General features: G+C 46.1%; 1 protein-coding gene across 10 annotated transcripts in view; it reads right to left on the bottom strand.

Annotated features, from left to right (window-relative positions):
• Positions 1-24,472, bottom strand: part of LOC115205512 (storkhead-box protein 2) — an 86,230-nt gene that overhangs the window by 24,102 nt on the left and 37,656 nt on the right. The window contains exon 1 of one of the 10 annotated variants that reach the window (XM_029771576.1): positions 10,036-10,201. The exons of the other annotated variants lie outside the window; for them this stretch is intronic. The gene's annotated coding sequence lies outside the window, so the exon portion shown is untranslated. Of the gene's footprint in view, positions 1-10,035; positions 10,202-24,472 lie in introns of those variants that run through there. 10 annotated transcript variants of the gene reach the window in all.

Below are 24,472 nucleotides of genomic sequence, written 5' to 3'. Positions count from 1 at the left end.
CATTCGCGTAACAGGCAGGCTCCTCGTGGAGTGCAATATAAAGCAGGTGGTTAGAGCGTTGGACTAGTTAACCGTAAGGTTGCAAGATTGAATCCCCGAGCTGACAAGGTAAAAATCTGTCGTTCTGCCTCTGAACAAGGCAGTTAACCCACCGTTCCTAGGCCGTCATTGAAAATAAAAATTTGTTCTTAACTGACTTGCCTAGTTAAATAAAGGTAAAAAACAGGCCATGCATAACCAGTGTGATTCATAGGATATTTATTTTTATCAGAATATTTTCGACCTGCAGGCTGCAATGTTTTTATTTGTTGGCGTTATGTGGACTATTATTACATATTGGCAATTTAGAAATAATTTTGATTAACCACATTCCGATTAATCGGTCGACCTCTACTGTGGGGGGCCAGCAGAGAGAAGGGAAGGCCCTGCCTGTGGGGGGCCAATAGAGAGAAGGGAAGGCCCTGCCGGTGGGGGGCCAGCAGAGAGAAGGGAAGGCCCTGCCTATGGGGGGCCAGCAGAGAGAAGGGAAGGCCCTGCTGGACAATACTAAGAAGGAAAACTAAGGACAAAAATGTTAGTAGAAATCCACTAGTATCCGGGCTGCGTCCGAAATGACACCCTATTCCCTATATGGTAACTTATATAGGGAATAGGGTGACATTTGGAACAAATCCCCAGTCTGAGAAGAGGGAGCTAGGCTAGACAATTAACCTGAGCAGTGTGTGACCAAATTTTGTTTGTCACATGCGACGAATAGAACAAGTGTAGACCTTACAGTGAAATGCTTCCCTACAGGCCCTAACCAACAATGCAGTTAAAATTAAGAAAAATAACTGTTGGGGCTAGGGGGCAGTATTTTCACGGCCGGATAAAAAACGTACCCGATTTAAACTGGTTACTACTCTTGCCCAGAAACGAGAATATGCATATAATTAGTAGATTTGGATAGAAAACACTCTAAAGTTTCTAAAACTGTTTGAATGGTGTCTGTGAGTATAACAGAACTCATATGGCAGGCCAAAACCTGAGAAGATTCCATGCAGGAAGTGCCCTGTCTGACAATTTGTTGTCCTTCTGTTGCATTTCTATCGACATTACAGCATCTGTGCTGTTACGTGACACTTCCATTGGCTCTCTAAAGCGTTCAGAAAGCGGAATGACGTGTCTCCTGTCTCTGGGCAAAGTACAGAAGCAGAGTTTGTAAGTGGCCTGCCTGGGGACAGTGAGACTGAGATGCGCGTTCACGAGACTTCTAAAAATTTTTCTTTCAGTCTTTGAATGAATACAACGTTGTCCGGTTGGAATATTATCGCTATTTTACGAGAAAAATAGCATCAAAATTGATTTTAAACAGCGTTTGACATGCTTCTAAGTACGGTATTGGAATATTTGAAATTTGTTGTCACGAAATGCGCTTGCGCGTTACCCTTTGGATAGTGACCTGAACGCACGAACAAAACGGAGGTATTTGGATATAACTATGGATTATTTGGAACCAAAACAACATGTTGTTGTTGAAGTAGAAGTCCTGGGAGTGCATTCTGACGAAGAACAGCAAAGGTAATCCAATTTTTCTAATAGTAATTCTGAGTTTAGGTTGCCCCGAACTTGGTGGGTGTCAAATTAGCTAGCCTGTGATGGCCGAGCTATGTACTCAGAATATTGCAAAATGTGCTTTCGCCAAAAAGATATGAAAAAAAAATCTGACATAGCGTTTGCATAAAGGAGTTCTGTATCTATAATTCTTAAAATAATTGTTATGTATTTTGTCAACGTTAATCATGAGTAATTTAGTAAATTCACCGGAAGTTTTCGGTGGGTATGCTAGTTCTGAACATCACATGCTAATGTAAAAAGCTGGTTTTTGATATAAATATGAACTTGATTGAACAAAACATGCATGTATTGTATAACATAATGTCCTAGGAGTGTCATCTGATGAAGATCATCAAAGGTTAGTGCTGCATTTAGCTGTGGTTTTGGTTTTTGTGACATACATGCTTGCTTTGAAAATGGCTGTGTGATTATTTTTGGCAGGGTACTCTGCTGACATAATCTAATGTTTTGCTTTCGCTGTAAAGCTTTTTTGAAATCGTACAACGTGCTTGGATTAGAGTCTTATCTTTCAAATGGTGTAAAATAGTCATATGTTTGAGAAATTGAAGTTATAGCATTTTTTAGGTATTTGTATTTCGCGCCACGCGATTCCACTGGCTGTTGACTAGGGTGGGACGCAAACGTCCCACTGGCCCAGAGAGGTTAAGAATATATTTACTAAATAAAGGTAAAAAATATATATTTTTTATAACAGTAATGAGGCTATATACAGAGGTAATTGAGGTAATATGTATATGTAGGTAGAGGTAAAGTGACTATGCATAGATAATAAACAGAGTAACAGCAGCGTAAAAATGGGGTGGTAAATGCAAATAGTCTGGGTAGCCATTTGATTAGCTGTTCAGGAGTCTTATGGCTTGGGGGTAAAAGCTGTTAAGAAGCCTTTTGAATCTAGACTTGGCGCTCTGGTACCCCTTGCCATGCAGTAGCAGAGAGAACAGTCTATGACTAGGGTGGCTGGGGTCTTTGGCAATATTTAGGGCCTTCTTCTGACACCGCCTGGTATAGAGGTCCCTCTGTAGTGCCTTGCGGTCGGAGGCCGAGCTGTTTCCATACCAGGCGATGATGCAATCAGTCAGGATGCTCTCGAAGGTGCAGCTGTAGAAATTATTGAGGATCTAAGGACCCATGACAAATCCTTTCAGTCTCCTGAGGGGGAATAGGCATTGTCGTGCCCTCTTCATGACTGTCTTGGTGTGCTTGGACCATGATAGTTTGTTTGTGATGTCACCAAGGAACTTGAAGCTCTCAACCTGCTCCACTACAGCCCTGTCGATGAGAATGGGGGCATGCTCGGCCCTCCTTTCATGTAGTCCATGATCATCTCCTTTGTCTTGATCACTGCCAGGTCCCTGACCTCCTCCCTATAAGCTGTCTCATTGTTGTCGGTGATCAGGCCTACCAGTGTCATCGACAAACTTAATGATGGTGTTGGAGTTGTGCTTGGCAATGCAGTCATGGGTGAACAAGGAGTACAGGAGGGGACTGAGCACGCACCCCTGAGGGTCCCCCGTGTTGAGGGTCAGCGTGGCAGAAGTGTTGTGCCTACCCTTACCACCCTGGGGTCGGTCTGTCAGGAAGTCCAGGATCCAGTTGTAGAGGGAGGTGTTTAGTCCCAGGGTCCTTAGCTTAGTGATGAGCTTTGAGGGCACTATGGTGTTGAACGCTGAGCTGTAGTCAATGAATAGCATTCTCACATAGGTGTTCCTTTTGTCCAGGTGGTAAAGGGCAGTGTGGATTGCATCATCTGTGGATCTGTTGGGGCGGTATGCAAATTGGAGTGGGTCTAGGGTTTCTGGGATAATGGTATTAATGTGAGCCGTTACCAGCCTTTCAAAGCACTTCATGGCTACAGACGTGAGTGCTATGGGTCGGTAGTCATTTAGGCAGGTTACGTTGGTGTTCTTGGGCACAGGGACTATGGTGGTCTGCTTGAAACATGTTGGTATTACAGACTTAGTCAGGGACAGGTTGAAAATGTCAGTGAAGACACTTGCCAGTTGGCCGGCGCATGCTCGGAGTACACGACCTTGTAATCCGTCTGGCCCTGTTGTTGATCTGTTTAAAGGTCTTACTCACATCGGCTACGGAGAGCGTGATCACACAGTCCTCCGGAACAGCTGGTGCTCTCATGCATGCTTCTGTGTTGCTTGCCTCGAAGCGCGCATAGAAGTCATTTAGCTAATCTGGTAGGCTCGTGTCACTGGGCAGCGCGTGGCTGTGCTTCCCTTCATAGTCCGTAATAGCCCTGCCACATCTGACGAGCGTCTGAGCCGGTGTAGTAGGATTCAATCTTAATTCTGTATTGACGCTTCGCCTGTTTGATGGTTCGTCGGAGGGCATAGCGGGATTTCTTATAAGCATCCGGGTTAGAGTCCCACTCCTTGCTTCTGGTTGGGGTATGTACGTACGGTCACTGTGGGGATGACTTCATCGATGCACTTATTGATCAAGCTGGTGACTGAGGTGGAATACTCAATGCCATCCGATGAATCCTGGAACATATTCCAGTCTGTGCTAGCAAAACAGTCCTGTAGCTTAGCATCTACGTCATCTGAACACTTCCATATTGAGCGAGTCAATGGTACTTCCTGCTTTCGTTTTTGCTTGTAAGCAGGAATCAGGAGGATAGAGTTATGGTCAGATTTGCCAAATGGAGGCCGAGGGAGAGCTTTGTACGCATCTCTGTGGTCTAGGGTTTTTTCCCCTCTGGTTGCACATGTAACATGCTGGTACAAATTAAGTAAAATGGATTTAAGTTAACCTGCATAAAAGTCCCCGTCCACTATCTATTGAGAGATTATGCAAAACACAGCTTGTTCTTCTGTAGGAGGGCAACTCACACCACGGCATCATAACAGGGTAGAACAGGGCTAATGCAAGCCAAGCACTGATGTGTCCCAAATGACACCCTCACCATTTAGAGAACAGGGTACCATTTGGGACACAGTTCTAATCTCAGGTGGTATGCATGGAGGATGGCAATCCTAATTTCACTTTGGGTGTAACATAGCCTAACTCATGACAATAAATACCAAGGCAAACATTACTGTTAAGTCATAAAAAGGTGAACAATCCAGATCCTGCTTGAATATCCTGTTGAGCCGGATGTTGGAAATGTAAACCAGTGAAATGGATATAAACCATGAACCCCAAAAAAACCAACAGGCTGAGTTGAGGTCACATCAGACGATATACTCTCCTGGCTGACAGACGCCATGTCGAACCTAGGTCCTCAGGCATCAGCCAGATGCTATATGGTGACTGATGTCTTTTTGGAACACAGTAATAAGAAACACTATATATACACAAAAGTATGTGGACACCGCTTCAAATTTGTTTTTTATATTACTGCATTTAGCTATTTCAGCCACACTCGTTGCTGACAGGTGTATAAAATCAAGCACACAGCCATGCAATCTCCATTAGGGCTGGGCGATATATGCACGGACCGGTTTGGGTTTTTACTTTACTTTCTATAACGGTATTTGAATGTTTGGTTTGTTAAATGTGATATGCCGTGTGTAACGTCCATTTTTATAGTTTACTCCGCTACTTGAGTCATCCCTCTCCGTTCTGTCTCTCTCCATGCCGCTTTCCACACGGACCTAGTTCCACCCCGTTACTCAAGGAGCGCATTTGTTGTTGCTTGACCACGAGACACTTTCGTTCAGTCTGCATGGTCAATGCAGCACATGCAACAATGTTGATGACAACCATGTTGTTTCCAATTCAATCTTAATATAAATCCACAAGCGTTCTATAATTACAATATTAGTTTGTTTCTTACATCTGCAAACAGCTAGTTTGTATTTTCTTAGCAAGTTAAGCTAAATCTTGTTAGCCACTAATGCTAATCGCTAGTAAATCAGCATGTTGTTTGTGCAACAGTATCTCCTAAATCAAAGAGGAATAGGCGAATCATGAATATGTTAGCTATACGAATAAAGATTTAATGTAACCAAAGATTATAGGGTCCCCTAGGAAACACTGAACATCACTTTGGTTCCTACCCTGTCACAATAACTTGTCCATGGCATTTTAATTTGTTGTCATGTCAAACAACAATGTATTCATAATAATTCCACGATTCCAAAAGTGTTTTGATCTAAATCGCAATTGTAACATTTGGTTAAAAATAAGGCCTAGTATTTTTGCCCATATCATGGCAGTGTGGAAATGATCTCAAATGAGTGCAGGAAATGCAGAAATTGATGGTAATGCAGGAAAATATTTTAGGTTGAAGTTGAATTGAACACTATAAAACAATCAGAATGGAGAAAGACCAATTGAAATCATGAATTATTTATTTAAGCTTTTATTTCTTTCATCACATTCCCAGTGGGTCAGAAGTTTATGTGCACTCAATTAGAATTTTGTAGCATTGCATTTAAATAGTTTAACTTGGGTCAAACGTTTCGGGAAGCCTTCCACAAGCTCCCCACAATAAGTTGGGTAAATTTTGGCCCATTCCTCCTGACAGAGCTGGTGTAACTGAGTCAGGTTTGTAGGCCTACTTGCTCGCACACGCTTTTTCAGGTCTGCTCACAAATTTTCGATAGGATTGAGGTCAGGGCTTTGTGATGGCCACTCCAATACCTTGACTTTGTTGTCCTTAAGCCATTTTGCCAACTTTGGAAGTATGCTTGGGGTCATTGTCCATTTGGAAGACCCATTTGCAACCAAGCTTTAACTTCCTGACTGATGTCTTGAGATGATGCTTCAAAATATCCACATAATTTCCTTTCCTCATGATGCCATCTATTTTGTGAAGTGCACCAGTTCCTCCTGCAGCAAAGCACCCCCACAACATGATGCTGCCACCCCCATGCTTCACGGTTGGGATGGTGTTCTTCGGCTTTCAAGCCTCCCCCCTTTTCCTCCAAGGATAACAATAGTCAAACAGTTCTATTTTTGTTTCATCAGACCAGAGGACATTTCTCCAATAAGTACGATCTTTGTCCCCATCTGCAGTTGCAAACCGTAGTCTGGCTTTTTTTTATGGCGGTTTTTGAGCAGTGGCTTCTTCCTTGCTGAGCGGGGTTATGTCGACATAGGACTAGTTTTACTGTGGATATAGATACATTTGTACCTGTTTCCTCCAGCATCTTCACAAGGTCTTTTGCTGTTGTTCTGGGATTGATTTGCACTTTTCACACCAAAGTACGTTCATCTCTAGGAGACAGAACGCGTCTCCTTCCTGAGCGGTATGACGGCTGCGTGGTCCCATGGTGTTTATACTTGCGTACTATTGTTTGTACAGATGAACGTGGTACCTTCAAGCGTTTGGAAATTGCTCCCAAGGATGAACCAGACTTGTGGAGGTCTACAATTTTTTTCCTGAGGTCTTGGCTGATTTCTTTTGATTTTCCCATGATGTCAAGCAAAGAGGCACTGAGTTTGAAGGTAGGTCTTGAAATACATCCACAGGTACACCTCCAAATGACTCAAATGATGTCAATTAGCCTATCATCTAAAGCCATGACATCATTTTCTGGAATTTTCCAAGCTGTTTAAAGGCACAGTCAACTTAGTGTATGTAAACTTCTGACCCACTGGAATTGTGATACAGTGAATTATAAGTGAAATAATCTGTCTGTAAACAATTGTTGGAAAAATTACTTGTGTCATGCACAAAGTAGATGTCCTAACAGACTTGCCAAAACTATAGTTTGTTAACAAGAAATGTGTGGAGTGGTTGAAAAACGAGTTTTAATGACTCCAACCTAAGTGTATGTAAACTTCAGACTTCAACTCTATATGTACATAGCTACCTCCCTCTATATAGCCATGTTACTACTGGGTACTTCCTGTATACTGTGTAGCCATGTTACTACCTGGTACTCCCTGTATATAGCCATGTTACTACCTGGTACTTCCTGTATATAGCCATGTTACTACTGGGTACTTCCTGTATACTGTGTAGCCATGTTACTACCTGGTACTCCCTGAATATAGCCATGTTACTACCTGGTACTTCCTGTATATAGCCATGTTACTACCTGGTACTTCCTGTATATAGCCATGTTACTACCTGGTACTTCCTGTATATAGCCATGTTACTACCTGGTTCTCCCTGTATATAGCCATGTTACTACCTGGTACTTCCTGTATATAGCCATGTTACTACCTGGTACTCCCTGTATATAGCCAAGTTACTACCTGGTACTTCCTGTATATAGCCATGTTACTACCTGGTACTTCCTGTATATAGCCATGTTACTACCTGGTACTCCCTGTATATAGCCATGGTACTACCTGGTACTCCCTGTATATAGCCATGTTACTACCTGGTACTTCCTGTATATAGCCATGTTACTACCTGGTACTCCCTGTATATAGCCATGTTACTACCTGGTTCTCCCTGTATATAGCCATGTTACTACCTGGTTCTCCCTGTATATAGCCATGTTACTACCTGGTTCTCCCTGTATATAGCCATGTGACTACCTGGTACTCCCTGTATATAGCCATGTTACTACCTGGTACTCCCTGTATATAGCCATGTTACTACCTGGTACTCCCTGTATATAGCCATGTTACTACCTGGTACTTCCTGTATTTAGCCATGTCACTACCTGGTACTCCCTGTATATAGCCATGTTACTACCTGGTTCTCCCTGTATATAGCCATGTTACTACCTGGTTCTCCCTGTATATAGCCATGTTACTACCTGGTACTTCCTGTATATAGCCATGTCACTACCTGGTACTCCCTGTATATAGCCATGTTACTACCTGGTACTCCCTGTATATAGCCATGTGACTACCTGGTACTCCCTGTATATAGCCATGTTACTACCTGGTACTCCCTGTATATAGCCATGTTACTACCTGGTACTCCCTGTATATAGCCATGTTACTACCTGGTACTTCCTGTATTTAGCCATGTCACTACCTGGTACTCCCTGTATATAGCCATGTTACTACCTGGTTCTCCCTGTATATAGCCATGTTACTACCTGGTTCTCCCTGTATATAGCCATGTTACTACCTGGTACTTCCTGTATATAGCCATGTCACTACCTGGTACTCCCTGTATATAGCCATGTTACTACCTGGTACTCCCTGTATATAGCCATGTCACTACCTGGTACTCCCTGTATATAGCCATGTTACTACCTGGTACTTCCTGTATATAGCCATGTCACTACCTGGTACTCCCTGTATATAGCCATGTTACTACCTGGTACTTCCTGTATATAGCCATGTTACTTTTACTTGTTATTGTTATTCACTGTCTATTTATTTCTCATGTCATTACTTAAATTTTGCATTTTATTTATTATCTTTATCTTAACTTGGAAAAGGATTCCTAAGTAAGCTTTTCACTTTTAGTCTGCACCTGTGTTTACGAAGCATGTGACAATGTGATATTCTGAGTTGATCTTGCTGAGCCTCGGAGCTGATGGGGAGTGGAGGAATTGACCTCATTCCCATATACCCATATGTATTGAGAGAGAGAGAACTACAGATTGAGAAATACAGAGAGAGAGAGAGAGAGAGAGAGAGAGAGGATGGCTGAAGAAATCAACTAGGGTCTGTCACATCTCCCTTGCTGCCTGCCTGCTGCCTGTCTCCCTCCCTCCCTGACTGCCTGTCTCTGTGCCTGTCTGCCTGTCTCCCTGTCTGCATGTCTCCCTGCTGCAGTGTCACAGCGAGCACAGATAAAAGGGGGTTGTTTCAGGAGGAGAGAGAAGAGTGAAAGAGAGGGAGCGATTGGGAGGGGAAGAGAGAGAGATCACAGCTGCAAAGACCACACGTATTAAGTGGAAGAGCATGCCTTTATGAAAGACGAGCTGGGTACAAATGGAGCATGACAATCCAGAGAAAAGAGAGAAAGCCTTGAGACGCCTGCTTAGAAAGAGAGTGAAAGAAAGAAAGACAGACAGCATAAAGTGGAGCATTACAAGCAGTATACTAGTGACCCTGGGCTTTGCCATTGGTACAGTATTTTATCTGAAGAAAGTAGCTCAGCTAGTATCAGTGAAAGTATTTTAGTCGTGAACTATCTGAGAGATTGGTTGTACTCTATCACTGTAAGGACAGAATAGTGTTAAAATATATTGTTACAATTATTGAACTACAGTATTGGGTCAGAGGTACTTGATTGTGTATCTGTTAGAGCAGAGTTGGTTTTCTACAGAGCTGTTCTTCCCTCCATTAACATGGAAGCTGTCCTCTGGGAGAGACAGAGGAGAGTAGGAACTCTCTCTCTCTCAAGCTTGCCTGCTGCAGTGGTAGTAAACAATTCACACAGCTAGCCAGTGTCCTTTGTCCACGCACCTCCTGCTTAACCCCACCCCCTTCTTTTGTGATTCATTCCGGCAAAGCTATGCTACACAATCTAAAGCAGGAAAAAAGGTAGAGAAGGTGAGATAGAGAGATGGTGAGATAGAGGAATGAGATGGGCAGTACCTTGGCTGATTCTGTTGACTCCTCCGCTTTAATCCAAACAGATTCAGAGGCAGCTCTTTTAGCTGCAGCCTTCAGACTCAATGAGCATTCACTCAGGGGCCTTACCCAGCATGCTCCACTCCACACAAAGACAAGGGGGTGTGACCAATCACGTCTTGCTTCAGTATGCACTCTGCTTTTTCCCTCCTTCCCTCACTCACTCTCTGTTCCCTCCCTCCCTCCTTCTCTGTGCTCCCTCCCTCTCCGTCTCTCGGTGCTACCTCCCTCTCTCTCTGTTCCCTCCCTCCCTCTCCTCCCTCCCCCCTCTTTCTCTGCTCCCTCCCTCTCTCTCTCCTAGCTCCCTCCCCTTAATGCCCACTGACATACAAGCTTGTGGGCGGCCTGCCGAAAGCGTTGTTATGGCAACGCATCCCCAGTTGCGCCCAACGCCTGTTCTGCAAGCCTTTTCTCCCTCCCCCCTCTTCATGGCTCCCTCTATCTCTCTCCCTCGATATCTCTCCATCCCTCTCCTTCTCTCCCTCCTCTCCAATGAAAACTTAAGTGCTGCTCACTGCAGGTTGAGCTCAGAAGCACGTCCAGTCATGTGTCAGATAAAATGGGTGATCTGCTGCTCTCCTCTCCACACAGCTCTCTCTCTTTCTCTGTGAGGGGGGATTCTCTGTGACCCAATTAGAAAAGGACAGCCCAGATAGCTCAATTTCAGGAGGCTTGCAGTCAAATCCAAGATATAGGGCAGGTTTTTTTTGTATAAGCAAATAAAAGGGTATTTACTGAACACAATGCTATGTAGTTGATACACAATGTGTCACTATGACTATGTGCCTGGCCTTCTCATGCTGCCAAGGAAGTGGGTCTCCATTGGCACAGATGTAGTGGAGAACTTGATATAAACCTGCTGAGTGGGTGAGAGAAGGGTGAGAGAGGAGGAGGTGTGGGGTGTGAGAGGAGGAGATGTGGGGTTAAGAGGGGAGGTGGCATTATATGTGAGTGGGGGAGGGGTGGACATTCATAGGGGCCTCCTGTGTCTCACAAAAGGGCCTTCGAGTTGACGCAAAATCTAGGGCTGTCCCCGACAAAAAAAATCTTTGTTGACTGATTCGTCAATCGATTGGTCGAAATTGAAAAACTTGTATTTTTCCATATATAGACACACCCTATGTTTCAATAAAATCAACTATATGTAGGCTACTGGGCTTGTCTGATGCTTTAAGCACTGCCGTAAAAAAATAAGACACAGAGGGAGCCAGAGATCATTATAGCCTCAGCAGAAAAAAAAGAAACTGTTCCCGACCCAACCCTTCTCTTGCCGCTGCCCTTTCTGCCTTTACGTTCCGTTGCCGGTAATAGACTACACCAGCGGTCTGCAACCGTTTACATTTGCAGTGCCAAGTTATGGTACCATTTCTACTGATCTGCATGCCAGTTACGATTTTCATATTCACATTTTCGTGGAGCGGTTTAATTTAATTTATAATAAAGTCTTCATATCTAAAAATCAATGTCATGTGGTTAATCAAAATGATTTCTAAATTAAAATGATACAAATATAAAAGTAACTTCTATTGCCATTTGCCAATATGTAATAATAGCCCACATAAAGCCAACAAATAAAAACATTGCAGCCTGCAGGTCGAAAATATTCTGATAAAAATAAATATCCTATGAATCACACTGGTTATGCATGGCCTGTTTTTTTCCTTTATTTAACTAGGCAAGTCAGTTAAGAAATTCTTATTTTCAATGACAGCCTAGGAACACTTAACTGCCTTGTTCAGGGGCAGAACGACAGATTTTTACCTTGTCAGCTCAGGGATTCGATCTTGCAACCTTTCGGATACTAGTCCAACGCTCTAACCACTAGACTACCTGCCACCCCAGGTAACTTGGTCTGGCCCAAAGGTCATGCTAGCAGACTTGCAACATTGTATAAAATATTCTGGGCCCTAAGAGTTTCCTGTGCCGGACAGACACATTTGTCTGCGCAAGGGATAAGAAGTAATCAGGTAGGCCTATTTTATGAGCATGACATTTCCTTCCCCTTTCATGCTGAGTGGTTATCAAAAGGGAGAGCTGGAAAATATGGTCATTCTCAATAGACTTTGTTTACTTGCTGTTTGAAGTATAACATTTGTACTTACCCCCCTTTTTACCCCCAATTTCGTGGTATCCAATTTGTAGTTACAGTTTTGTCCCATTGCTGCAACTCCCGTACGGACTCGGGAGAGGCGAAGGTCAAGAGCAATGCGTCCTCCGAAACACGATCCAGCTTCTTGACACACTGCTCACTTAACCAGGAAGCCAGCCACACCAATGTGTCGGCGGGAACACCGTCCAGCTGGCGATCTTAGTCAGCTTGCATGCGCCCGGACTGCCACAAGGAGTCGCTAGAGTGCGATGGGACAAGGACATCTCGGCCAACCAAACCCTCCCCAATCCGGATTGATGCTGGGCTAATTGTGTGCTGCCTCATGGGTCTCCCGGTTGTGGCCGGCTGCAACACAGCCCGGGATCGAACCCGGGTCTGTAGTGATGCCTCTAGCACGGCAATGCAGAGCCTTAGACCACTGCGCCACTCGGGAGGCCAGAAAAAAATACTTTGAGAAGCTCCACAGTGATGGAAATAGTATCAGATCCCCAAATGGGAACATTTATAGGCCTACATTTGTACGTAGGCCAGGTAGCCTAGGCCTACTTCTATGCGTAATCAGGTGCGTGTCCTTACACAAGATTGACAGGAACACGCCAAACAAAAAAGATTAAATTGATAACTCGTAAATGGAATGAAATAATAAACTAAAAAAATTCTCGCAAGTGTAGCCTAGGTTGTGCGCTTTGCAAACAACGTGTCCACTCCTAGAATGATAACGGTGAGACTGTAGTAATAATATATTTGAATGCATTAACAGAAATTACCGTAACCAAACAAACATTGTAGATTAGAATTGATGGTGATTAAAAAGGTACATTTACTATTGGTGATACTGGTGTGCCATCCCCGAGGCCTCTGCAATGGATTAATCCACTCAGACAGACGTGAATCAGACAGGTGTCTTATGTGCCATAAATTATTTTGATACATTTGTCACCGACAAAAAAAATCTTGGTCGATCAACAGCCAATCGACCAAACAATCGACCAGTCGACTAGCAAAATCAGAAGCAAGTATTCAAAAATCAGAAAGTATTTTCGCTAGCAAAGTGGCCTATTTAGAGAGTAGAGACGCTCCATAATACCTCCATGTTTAGACCAAACTATTGATCTGAGAGATTTGCCTTTAAATCACATGGTTGTTGCCATCAACAAGTTCCCAACTGAAACATGAGACCAGTGTCCAGGTGCTACTGTTAGAAATAAGCATTCCTTCACCACCCTGCAGGTTCTGGGACAAGTACAATGGAGACCACACAAAGAGTGGTAGCACCATTTCACACCCATACTGGTAACACGTTACATCACAACACAGGATAACATTGTAACAGTTTGGTAACAAGTTTTAGTGAGTGGTATCAGTGCTTTCATTGTGAATAACTATTACTTGTTGCCATACTATTACCATGTTATTAGGTCTACTACTAGATTCTGTAAAGTGCAACCGTAATATTTCTATCTGAAGGAATAAACTACGTCTCAGGAACAGGTTTTCATGAATTGTTAATATTCACAAACTGAAACATTGATTGACAAAAGCATCCGGTTCTTTCTCTCTATGGACTGTTAGAGAGGGTCACTGGACAAGACACTTAACCAATGACCTTCAGGTCAGCGGGAGTGACAATTCCCAACCCTGCCAACCCATTACCCTGCCTATACACCTGGTGACAAGAATCAAGTTGTTACACAACACAAACAGAACAGAAGTATTAGGCCTATACTGACCAGAGACACTATTACACCACCTATAAACAACTGAAGGTACCATGTGGTCAACAGTGTTAGGGTGCATTGCATGCCTTAACACTAGATGGGGGTAAAAGAATGACTGGCTCCCTGTCACAGTCAAAACAGGGAATGTGTTAGGCCTACTGAATTAACTTCTGAGGAGGCAGTGAGTGAGTGAAATCTCCATGTGCAAGTGCTTTTATTTGGCTTCTCTTTCCTAAGCTGTTGCATTTAGGCCTAATCAGAGACATCTAGGCTGAGGCAGTAATGGTCTTTTCACTTCATCTCCCCTGACAACTCAAGTTGGAACATATTTCTGTTGCTCTTTTAGGGGCATAAAATGAATTTACATCCTATTTTACAGAGCATTACAGTGGAACACCCCCATCTTATCATGACTAGAATTACTGTACCATTACTACTACTACTACTACTACTGCTGCTGCTGCTGCTGCTGCTACTACTACTACTACCATCCCCACAAACACCACCACCACTACTACTATCCCCACCACCACTTCTATCCCCACCACCACCATCCCCACAAACACCACCACCACTACTATCCCCACCACCACCACCACTACTATCCCCACCACCACCATCCCCACAAACACCACCACCACTACTACTATCCCCACCACCACCATCCCCACAAACACCACCACCACCACTACTATCCCCACCACCACCATCCCCACAAACACCACCACCACTACTACTATCCCCACCACCACTTCTATCCCCACCACCACCATCCCCACAAACACCACCACCACTACTATCCCCACCACCACCACCACTACTATCCCCACCACCACCATCCCCACAAACACCACCACCACCACCACCACTACTATCCCCACCACCACCACCACCACCACCATCCCCACAAACACCACCACCACTACTATCCCCACCACCACCACCACTACTATCCCCACCACCACCATCCCTACAAACACCACCACCACCACCACCACTACTATCCCTACCACCACCACCACTACTATCCCCACCACCACCACCACCACCATCCCCACAAACACCACCACCACTACTATCCCCACCACCACTATCACCACTATCCCCACCACCACCACTACTACTATCCCCACCATCACTACAACTACTACAACAATTCCCCCCACCACCACTACCCCCCAACCACTCCTATCCCCACTACCACACTGCTACTACCACTACTATCCCCACTACTACCACCACCACTATCCTCACTACTACCACTACTATCCCCACTACTACCACCACCACTATCCTCACTACTACCACTACTACCACCACCACTATCCCCACTACTACCACCACCACTATCCTCACTACTACAACTACTATCCCCACTACTACCACCACCACTATCCTCACTACTACCACTACTACCACCACCACTATCCCGACTACTACCCCCACTACTACCACCACTAACACTACTACCTTCACCACCACTATCCCCACTACTACCACCACCACTACAACTATCCCCACCACTAACACTACTACCACCACTACTATCCCCACTACTACCACCACCACTATCCCCACTACTACCACCACCACCACTATCCCCACTACTACCACTACTATCCCCACTACTACCACCACTAACACTACTACTACTACCACTACCACCTCCACTATCCCCACCACCACCACCACCACCCCGTCCACCAACCACCACCACCACTACTATCCCCATCACTACTATCCCCACCACTACTATCCCCACCACCACTACTACCCCCTTCACTACTATCCCCACCACCACTACTACCCCCTTCACTACTATCCCCACCACTACTATCCCCACCACCACTACTATCCCCACCACCACCACCACTACTATCCCCACCACCACTACTATCCCCACCACCACCACCACTACTATCCCCACCACCACTACTATCCCCACCACCACCACCACTACTATCCCCACCACCACTACTATCCCCACCACCACCACCACTGCTATCCCCATCACTACTATCCCCACCACCACTACTATCCCCACCACCACTACTACCCCCACCACTACTATCCCCACCACCACCACCACTACTATCCCCACCACCACCACCACTACTATCCCCACCACCACTACTATCCCCACCACCACCACCACTGCTATCCCCATCACTACTATCCCCACCACCACTACTATCCCCAACCATCCCCACTACCACCACCACCATCCCCACTACTACTACCACCACCATCCCCACCACCCCCACTACTATCCCCACCACCACTACTATCCCCAACCATCCCCACTACCACCACCACCCCCACTACTACCACCACCACCATCCCCACTACTACTACCACCACCATCCCCACCACCCCCACTACTATCCCCACCACCACTACTATCCCCAACCATCCCCACTACCACCACCACCCCCACTACTACCACCACCACCATCCCCACTACTACTACCACCGCCATACCGTTATAGAAGTTAAAGTAAAAACCCAAACTGGTCCGTGCATAAATATATATATATAGTAAAATACAGTATACTGCCAAGCACTATACTAACCCCACCACCACTACTACCCCCACGACTACTATCCCCACCACCACTACTACCCCCACGACTACTATCCCCACCACCACTACTACCCCCACGACTACTATCCCCACCACCACTACTTCCCCCACCACTACTATCCCCACCACCACTACTAAGTAGTGATTTCTTTGCAGCAATTCGACCATGAAGGCCTGATTCACAGAGTCTCCTCTGAAAAGTTGATATTGAGATGTGTCTGTTACTTGAACTTTTCCGAGGCTGGTAACTCTAATGAACTTATCCTCTGCAGCAGAGGTAACGGGGTCTTCCTTTCCTGTGGCGTCCTCACGAGAGCCAGTTTCATCATACCGCTTGATGGTTTTTGCGACTGCACTTGAAGAAACTTTAAAAGTTTTTGACATTTTCCGGATTGGCTGACCTTCATGTCTTAAAGTAATGATGGACTGTCGTTTCGCTTTGCTTATTTGAGCAGTTGGACTTGGTCTTTTACCAAATAGGGCTATCTTCTGTATACCACCATTACCTTGTCACAACACTACTGATTGACTCAAAAGCATTAAAAAGAAAATAAATTCCACATATTAACTTTTAACGAGGCAAAGCTGTTAATTGAAATGCATTCCAGGTGACAACCTCATGAAGCTGGTTGAGAGAATGCCAAGAGTGTGCAAAGCTGTCATCAAGGCAAAGGGTGGCTATTTTGAAGAATCTTAAATATATTTTGATTTGTTTAACACTTTTTTGGTTACTACATGATTCCATATGTGTCATTTCATAGTTTTGATTTCTACATTGTAGAATAATAGTGTAGACAATAGTAAAAAATAAATAAAAACCCTGGAATGAGTAGGTCTGTCCAAACCTTTGACTGGTACTGTGTGTGTGTATATATATATATATATATACTGCTCAAAAAAATAAAGGGAACACTTAAACAACACATCCTAGATCTGAATGAAATAAATAATCTTATTAAATACTTTTTTCTTTACATAGTTGAATGTGCTGACAACAAAATCACACAAAAATAATCAATGGAAATCCAATTTATCAACCCATGGAGGTCTGGATTTGGAGTCACACTCAAAATTAAAGTGGAAAACCACACTACAGGCTGATCCAACTTTGATGTAATGTCCTTAAAACAAGTCAAAATGAGGCTCAGTAGTGTGTGTGGCCTCCACGTGCCTGTATGACCTCCCTACAACACCTGGGCATGCTCCTGATGAGGTGGCGGATGGTCTCCTGAGGGATCTCCTCCCAGACCTGGACTAAAGCATCCGCCAACTCCTGGACAGTCTGTGGTGCAACGTGGCGTTGGTGGATGGAGCGAGACATGATGTCCCAGATGTGCTCAATTGGATTCAGGTCTGGGGAACGGGCGGGTCAGTCTATAGCATCAATGCCTTCCTCTTGCAGGAACTGCTGACACACTCCAGCCACATGAGGTCTAGCATTGTCTTGCATTAGGAGAAACCCAGGGCCAACCGCACAAGCATATGGTCTCACAAGGGGTCTGAGGATCTCATCTCGGTACCTAATGGCAGTCAGGCTACCTCTGGCGAGCACATGGAGGGCTGTGTGGCCCCCCAAAGAAATGCCACCCCACACCATGACTGACCCACAGCCAAACCGGTCATGCTGGAGGATGTTACAGGCAGCAGAACGTTCTCCACGGCGTCTCCAGACTCTGTCACGTCTGTCACGTGCTCAGTGTGAACCTGCTTTCATCTGTGAAGAGCACAGGGCGCCAGTGGTGAATTTGCCAATCTTGGTGTTCTCTGGCAAATGCCAAACGTCCTGCACGGTGTTGGGCTGTAAGCGCAACCCCCACCTGTGGACGTCGGGCCCTCATACCACCCTCATGGAGTCTGTTTCTGACCGTTTGAGCAGACACATGCACATTTGTGGCCTGCTGGAGGTCATTTTGCAGGGCTCTGGCAGTGCTTCTCCTGCTCCTCCTTGCACAAAGGCGGAGGTAGCCGTCCTGCTGCTGGGTTGTTGCCTTCCTACGGCCTTCTCCACGTCTCCTGATGTACTGGCCTGTCTCCTGGTAGCGCCTCCATGCTCTGGACACTACGCTGACAGACACAGCAAACCTTCTTGCCACAGCTCGCATTGATGTGCCATCCTGGATGAGCTGCACTACCTGAGCCACTTGTGTGGGTTGTAGACTCCGTCTCATGCTACCACTAGAGTGAAAGCACCGCCAGCATTCAAAAGTGACCAAAACATCAGCCAGGAAGTATAGGAACTGAGAAGTGGTCTGTGGCCCCCCCTGCAGAACCACTCCTTTATTGGGGGTGTCTTGCTAATTGCCTATAATTTCCACCTGTTGTCTATTCCATTTGCACAACAGCATGTGAAATGTATTGTCAATCAGTGTGGCTTCCTAAGTGGACAGTTTGATTTCACAGAAGTGTGATTGACTTGGAGTTACATTGTGTTGTTTAAGTGTTCCCTTTATTTTTTTGAGCAGTTTATAATATATATCCTAACCATAGATGTCCTATATATATATAAATAAAATACACACACACACACACACAGTTGAAGTTTACATACACTTAGGTTGAAGTCATTAAAACTCGTTTTTCAACCACCACAAATTCCTTGTTAACAAACTACAGTTTTGGCAAGTCGGTTAGGACATCTACTTTTCGCATGACACAAGTAATTTTTCCAACAATTGTTTACAGAGAGATTATTTCACTTATAATTCACTGTATCATAATTCCAGTGGGTCAGAAGTTTACATACACTAAGTTGACTGTGCCTTTAAACAGCTCAGAAAATGCCATGGCTTTAGAAGCTTCTGATAGGCTAATTGACATCATTTGAGTCAATTGGAGGTGTACCTGTGGATGCATTTCAGGGCCTACCTTCAAACTCAGTGCCTCTTTGCTTGACATCATGGGAAAATCAAAAGAAATCAGCCAAGATCTCAGAATAAAAATTGTAGACCTCCACAGGTCTGGTTCATCCTTGGGAGCAATTTCCAAACACCTGAAGGTACCACGTTCATCTGTACAAACAATAGTATGCAAGTATAAACACCATGGGACCACGCAACCGCCATACCGCTCAGGAAGGAGACGCGTTCTGTCTCCTAGAGATGAACGTACTTTGGTACGAAAAGTGCAAATCAATCCCAGAACGACAGCAAAGGACCTTGTGAAGATGCTGGAGGAAACAGGTACAAAAGTATCTATATCCACAGTAAAACGAGTCCAATATCGACATAACTTGAAAGGCCGCTCAGCAAGGAAGAAGCCACTGCTTTGCTGCAGGAGGGCTGGTGCACTTCACAAAATAGATGGCATCATGAGGAAAGGAAAATTATGTGGATATATGGAAGCAACATCTCAAGACATCAGTCAGGAAGTTAAACCTTGGTCGCAAATTGGTCTTCCAAATGGACAATGACCCCAAGCATACTTCCAAAGTTGTGGCAAAATGGCTTAAGGACAACAAAGTCAAGGTATTGGAGTGGCTATCACAAAGCCCTGACCTCAATCCTATAGAAACTTTGTGGGCAGAACTGAAAAAGCATGTAGCACAGGAGGCTGCTGAGGGGAGGACGACTCATAGTAATGGCCGGAACAGAGCTAATGTAATGGAATCAAACCATTACATGTTTGATACCATTTCACTTATTACGCTCCAGCCATTAACACAAGCCCATTCTCCCCAATTAAGGTTCCACCAACTTCCTGTGACTACTAGTAGTAGTAGTAGTAGTAGTAGTAGTAGTAGTAGTAGTAGTAGTAGTAGTAGCATGTGGTACATGATATAAAAGTGCTCAGAGCTTGCGTCAGTATAACGCACGCACACACGCGCACACACACACGAACCAGATGGTGAAGTGGCAGCATCGTGCTGGTGTCCTACTTTCAGCCGGTTAGTGCTCTCTCCCTCTCTCTCCTGAATAGCAGCTATGTTGGAACTTCCTGCTGCTGCCCTCTCCAGAATTTAGACCCTCTTGTTGTGAACTGCAGTTTCACATTTGGAAGTCACTAGAAATGTTTAGTATAGCAGAAACTCCATACAGCAAGCGTGAGGTAATAGGAGTAACCACTATGCTACCACTACCACCGCGTCCTTTCAACAAGGGGAAAGGGAAGAGACCAAGCTCCTTTGGAGTTGACAGCATTGACAGACAGACAGAGGATCCATCCTGCCTTACACCAAGGGCCTATCCTTCTCACCCTGAACAAACACACAGCAAGTTTACATTTAATTCATTGTGCTTCTAATCTGGCTAGGTTCAAAGGGCTCGATCGGCATCTGGCTATGTTCTCTCCAGTTACCCAGAGAGATGAAAGGGAGGCTCCTCAGATAGATAGATAGCCCAGCTCTGTGCAGGGCTGGCCCAGATAAAAACCCCATTCCGCTCTTTGGCACCCACATCTCCAAAACATCCCACTACAGGCCCTGGTCAAAAGTAGTGTATCACAAAGGAAATAGGGTGCCATTTGGGACGCAGACTTTGACACCCGCTGATCTTCCTGACACTACAGCCCTCAGCTTAGCTCTGGATAGACGAAGAGGTTGTTGAGGTTGGAATGTTTTTACCCAACTCCTCATTTTCTACCACTACCAGCCTATAGCCTTAGCCAAACGGTAGTGCTGCCCTGCTGACAAATTAGGCCTAAATGGGTGAGGAAACTAGAAAGGCAGGCGTGGTGGGGGAGAAATGTTTGACCCCCTCCCTTGGTGAGGCAGTGGGGTCACACTTACTACAGCACGGAGGAGACACAGAGGGTTAAGTTTCGTTTCGTCGACGAAGAAAAATCTCAGTCTTCAGATCTGTTTTTATCATTAATCAACCTCCTCCCTGACACAACACAGCCTGTTTCCATCTCCTTTCACCCCATCGCCAAACACTGTCTGTCAGAAAGATAGATTACAGATACAGAGGTCGGTGAAAGGGCTGACCAACAGTTCCACTCTTTAGTTCCAACAGCTCAGAATAAGAAAAAAAAACACCCACCACAAACAACAACATTAGTGTATAATGGGCTTAACCAAAGCTAGTGGGTATGGGGTGGGAGGGGGTGGGGGGTGCTGACTGTTGGTAGTGTCCAACCCTGAAAGGCACAAAACTTCTGACTTCTCATTTTATCCATTGTTAATAAGCCATAACTTTATGGTTTAGACTCCTTTCTTTTTTCCAGAATTTTGGATTATCAAGCCCACTAATCCGGGCTACTAATGGTTCCTGGTTTTGATGAACTCTGCCTTGAGGCCTCGTGCTCTTTGATAGGCAGCAATCAAAGAATAGCCAAGTGCATTAAAAGCCGGGATGTGCCTAAGGCCTCATTGAAGTTCACTGCAAAGATGATCTACTTTACCAGTGCAAAGTGAATGCTGTTGAGAGATTTGTCTTTAATGTTTATAAGCCGCAGTGTACTACTACTCTCTCTCTCCCTCACGTTTCTACTCAAAAACACAGCCTCTCCACCACCACACACACAGCTGCTTAGGATTCTCATACATCATTAAACGAACGTGCCACAATGTGTAAGAGAACAGAAATAGCCCAAGCCTCCTGCGGGGCAAACGCCTGTGAGGGCTGTGCCAGTAGAGAAAGGGAGGGTCTAGTAGTGGTGGGTCAAGTAGGGGAGGATCTAGTAGTGGAGGGTTTAGTACGGGAGGGGAGGGTCTAGTAGTGGTGGGTCAAGTAGGGGAGGATCTAGTAGTGGAGGGTTTAGTACGGGAGGGAGGGTCTAGTAGGGGAGGGTCTAGCAGGGGAGGGTCAAGTAAAGGAGGGGAGGGTCTAGTAGGGGAGGGTTTAGTACGGAAGGGGAGGGCCTAGTAGGGGAGGGTCTAGTAGTGGAGGGGAGGGCCTAGTAGGGGAGGGGAGGGTCTAGTAGTGGAGGGTCAAGTAGGGGAGGGGAGGGTCTAGTAGTAGAGGGTTTAGTACGGGAGGGGAGGGTCAAGTAAAGGAGGGGAGGGTCTAGTAGGGGAGGGTCTAGTAGTGGAGGGGAGGGTCTAGTAGTGGAGGGTTTAATACGCCTCCCGTAGTAGGGGAGTAGGGGAGGGTCTAGTAGTGGAGGGTCAAGTAGGGGAGGGTCTAGTAGTGGAGGGTTTAATACGGGAGGGGAGGGTCTAGTAGGGGAGGGGAGGGTCTATTAGTGGAGGGTTTAGTAGGGGAGGGTCAATTAAAAAAGGGGAGGGTCAAGTAGGGGAGGGGAGGGTCTAGTAGGGGAGGGGGGGGGTCTAGTAGTGGTGGGTCAAGTAGGGGAGGGGAGGGTCTAGTAGGGGAGGGTCAAGTAAAGGAGGGGAGGGTCTAGTAGGGGAAGGGAGGGTCTAGTAGTGGAGGGTTTAGTAGGGGAGGGTCAACTAAAAAAGGGGAGGGTCAAGTAGGGGAGGGGAGGGTCTAGTAGGGGAGGGGGGGGTCTAGTAGTGGTGGGTCAAGTAGGGGAGGGGAGGGTCTAGTAGGGGAGGGTCAAGTAAAGGAGGGGAGGGTCTAGTAGGGGAAGGGAGGGTCTAGTAGGAGGGGCTAATAGAGGTTGGTCAAGTAGGGGAGGGGAGGGTCTAGTAGTGGTGGGGAGGGTCTAATAGAGGTGGGTCTAGTAGGGAAGGGGAGGGTCTAGTAGGAAGGGCTAATAGAGGTTGGTCTAGTAGGGGAGGGTCTAGTAGGGAAGGGGAGGGTCTAGTAGGAAGGGCTAATAGAGGTTGGTCTAGTAGGGGAGGGTCGGGTCTAGTAGGGGAGGGTCTAGTAGAGGTGGGTCTAGTAGGGAAGGGGAGGGGCTAGTAGGAGGGGCTAATAGAGGTTGGTCTAGTAGGGGAGGGGAGGGTCTAATAGAGGTGGGTCTAGTAGGGGAGGGTCTAATAGAGGTGGGTCTAGAAGGGGAGGGGAGGGTCTAGTAGTGGAGGGCAGGGTCAAATAGAGATGGGTCTAGTAGTGGAGGGGAGGGTCTAGTAGGAGGGGCTAATAGAGGTTGGTCTAGTAGGGGAGGGGAGGGTCTAATAGAGGTGGGTCTAGTAGGGGAGGGGAGGGTCTAATAGAGGTGGGTCTAGAAGGGGAGGGGAGGGTCTAGTAGTGGAGGGCAGGGTCAAATAGAGATGGGTCTAGTAGTGGAGGGGAGGGTCTAGTAGTAAAGGGGAGGGTCTAGTAGATGTGGGTCTAGTAGGGGAGAGGAGGGTCTAGTAAAGGTGGGTCTAGTAGGGGAGGGGAGGGTCTAGTAGTGGAGGGAAGGGTCTAGTAGATGTGGGTCTAGTAGTGGAGGGGAGGGTCTAATAGAGGTGGGTCTAGTAGGGGAGGGGAGGGTCTAGTAGGGGAGGGGAGGGTCTAGAAGAGGTGGGTCTAGTAGGGGAGAGGAGGGTCTAGTAACGGTGGGTCTAGTAGGGGAGGGGAGGGTCTAATAGAGGTGGGTCTAGTAGGGGAGGGGAGGGTCTAGTGGTGGAGGGGAGGGTCTAAAAGAGGTGGGTCTAGTAGTGGAGGGGAGGGTCTAGTAGTGGAGGGGAGGGTCTAATAGAGGTGGGTCTAGTAGGGGAGGGGAGGGTCTAGTAGGGGAGGGGAGGGTCTAAAAGAGGTGGGTCTAGTAGTGGAGGGGAGGGTCTAATAGAGGTGGGTCTAGTAGTGGAGGGGAGGGTCGAGTAGTGGAGGGGATGGTCTAGTAGTGGAGGGGAGGGTTTAGTAGAGGTGGGTCTAGTAGGGTAGGGGAGGGTCTAGTAGTGGAGGGGATGGTCTAGTAGTGGAGGGGAGGGTCTAATAGTGGAGAGGAGGGTCTAATAGAGGTGGGTCTAGTAGGGGAGGGTCTAGTAGGGGAGGGTCTAATAGTGGAGAGGAGGGTCTAATAGAGGTGGGTCTAGTAGGGGAGGGTCTAGTAGAGGTGGGTCTAGTAGGGGAGGGGAGGGTCTAGTAGTGGAAGGGAGGGTCTAATAGAGGTTGGGTCTAGTAGGGGAGGGTCTAGTAGGGGAGGGTCTAATAGTGGAGAGGAGGGTCTAATAGAGGTGGGTCTAGTAGGGAGGGTCTAGTAGAGGTGGGTCTAGTAGGG

This window comes from Salmo trutta, chromosome 13, assembly GCF_901001165.1.
Source record: "Salmo trutta chromosome 13, fSalTru1.1, whole genome shotgun sequence".
NCBI classification, from domain to species: Eukaryota; Metazoa; Chordata; class Actinopteri; order Salmoniformes; family Salmonidae; genus Salmo; species Salmo trutta.
This window is presented reverse-complemented; position numbering and strand designations above follow the sequence as displayed.